Source organism: Theobroma cacao, chromosome 6 (assembly GCF_053813885.1).
Source record: "Theobroma cacao isolate CCN51 chromosome 6, ASM5381388v1, whole genome shotgun sequence".
Classification (NCBI taxonomy): Eukaryota; Viridiplantae; Streptophyta; class Magnoliopsida; order Malvales; family Malvaceae; genus Theobroma; species Theobroma cacao.
This window is the reverse complement of record NC_142644.1, coordinates 20315243-20318275: the sequence shown is the minus strand read 5'-3', so window position 1 is coordinate 20318275 and position 3033 is coordinate 20315243.

Below are 3033 nucleotides of genomic sequence, written 5' to 3'. Positions count from 1 at the left end.
TCTAAAACATCAAAAATCCTATTTTAATCTCATTTTCGTTTCATAAAATACATAAAGAGCATTTTTAAAATAACTCTAGATAATTCACAATAATAATAGGTTTACTCACCGTTTGTACAAACTAATTGCTTTTTAGGTGCCCCGATAACTACTCGTCGAGTACGATTTTCTTGCCTTTACCGGAAGGCTATCCTCCTAGACACATTGCAAAAATTTAATCAATTCATCACATTAATGCTAAATCACTATATATTTGACTTAAATCCTATACTAATGCATGGTATGAAATGCAATAGCCAAAAATGGCTTAAACGCAATATTAACCTATTTTTGGCACTTTACCCGATAAATTGCTAACGAGCTCCATTTTAGCTCTAAATCATCCCATTCTCTCTCTAACATTTCTAACCATTAAATATCAGCCAATAACCTTCTAAAATCACCAAAGTCAGTTCACTTTCCTCCTTGAAAAATTCAGCCAAAAATGGGACATTAACTTGGTAAATTTTCTACTTTGTTTTTCTATCACATTTAACCATTTTTCATCATTTTCTCTTCATTTCTCTTAGAATAAAAATCAGATCATCATCATTGTACCTCATTGCAGATTCGACCAAGGGTGGGTATTGTGAAAATTTAATGCTTTCTTCCCCAATTTAATTTCTAAACACATTTAACTAACTAAAACTACTAATTTAACTAAAGATCAAAAACTAAAAATTTCAAAATCTCTCCCCTAGAATTTCATCCAGCCCTTGATGTCACTTTTAGATCTCTCTCCTCAAGCATGCTAAATGGAAAAGAAGGCATAGGAAAGGTAGAAATCAAGATAAAGTCGAAAAATCTTACCATTTGTTTCCAAATTTTCACCATACACTTGTCCCACATATCCATAGCTTAGATAAAATTCTCAGATTTATCCAAAGTCTCAGTGGAATAACTTTTGAAATTTACACTTTTGCTCCCGTAAAAGTGAAAATTTACATTTTTACCCAAAAAACTGAAAAATTGCCCATAGAAATATTTTTCATCCCTTATACTCATACAATTCTCCAATTTGTCAAATTTGTTCTAAATTCTCTCAAAATCTCAAATTTTGTCTGCTGGTGGCAAAATTACGATTTTGCCCCTACACTCTAGAAATCACTAGAATTAAACTTTTTCACTTCCTATCATTAAATTATACTCCAAATAGTTAATCTTCGTCAAAAATTTCACTCCATTATCAAATTATTATCTTAAGTGGCAAAATGATGATTTTACCCCTAAACATCAAAATTTTCAATTTTACCCCTAATGAACCCTCGAACTCCGAACAATCATTTTTAGTCATTCCTAGACTATAAAATATTAAATTTCATCCTACAATTTCTATTTAAACTAGTTCGAGGTTAAATCAACTTAAGTGTACCATTTGGTACGATACCGAGTTTCGTCTTTTCTTAGGTGCTTTTCTAGCATAATAACATGCTACTCAGTGCATGTATGTCATGACATGTGTTTATAGGGTCGGGTTTTACAATGATTTACTCATGTGGGGTTTACATGAGGGGTTTTAATGAGAACTAAAATAAATTACATTGTTTTAAAGATAAATGCATCATGATTTCTTTAAGTCTTCCTTATTATTTGCTTGTTCCGTTCCTTATTCACTCACTGGGTTTATATTCACCATTTTCAACTTCATGTTTTCAATTCAAGGGGCAGCCGGTAACTAGGTTGAGGTGCCTTTGTAGATTTGTTTCCTTGGTAGGTATCTCGGCATTAAGTAGTCGTACATCACTTGGGTCTCTCCGCTGGAAATCGAGTCTCCTTTTTTAGATGTATAGACAAACCTGATGTAAATTATTAAGATACCTGTTGTAGACAATATATGTATATTTTGATGGAATAATGAACAAGTCACATAGATAGGCTTGCTTAGGCTTAGTGGGCTATGTCCGTTGAGCCCATACCCCTGTCATGGCCCAGAATTTGGGTCTTGACAGGAAGTCTCATATATGTTATATTGTGTACTAGGCTAGATATCTGTTATGTAGTTGCACTAGTTAACAAATTTCAGTCTAACCTAGCCTTGTAGCACTAGACTACGATAAAGTGCATTTTTAAATATCTTCGTAGGACGAAGAATAACATGCTTGTGTATTTTGGAAGTGACCTTGTAGTAACTAGGTACATTGATTTAGATTTTTAGTTTGATGTTGATTTAAGGAAATGAAAATTAAGATCTATTTTCACATTGGGAGAATAAGCCATAATGTAGAGGAGTGTAACGCAATCTTGCATTGTAGACTCTATTATAGAGGTAGAGTATGTTGTAGCTTATGAAGTTGTAAAGGAATCTATATGGCTTCACAAGTTCTTTAAGGACCTTGAAGTGATTCCAGATTCAAACAAGTCCATTACACTTTATTGTGATAATAGTGGAATAATTGCTAACTCAAAAGAATCGTGAAGTCATAGAGCAACAAAACATATAGAGAGGAAGTATCATTTTATTCGAAAAATCACATAGCGTGGAGAAGTGCTTGTCATAAAAATTCCAAAAGAAAATAACCTTGCTATTCCATTTACAAAGACTTTTACACAAAAAAGCTTTGTGGGTCACCTAGAAAGTCTTGGGATGAGGGATATGTCATATTTGCTTCAGAACAAATGGGAGATTGTTAAGAATTTTGGAATATGGTGCCCTAGAAAGCAAATATATTCTCATGTTCATTTCCATTTATTTTATTTGTAATGAAAGTACATTTTTATGGTAAGACGAAGAGTTTGTTTTAAGTAAGCATTTATTTTCTAGTTATAAAAGTACCATGATTCTATAGAGATGTTAAAATACATTTGTATAAAGAGTAATACATAGGAGACATGTATTTTAATTGAATATGAAAATTGTTCACAGCCATATAATAAAGCTAATCACTTTATTATGTTAAGGTTGTAGTGTCCAAATTACTTCCAACATACGGAATGTGATTCACTTCAAGGGAATGATGAGTGTCAAATAATCAAAGTAGTTGACTTCGAGTAATG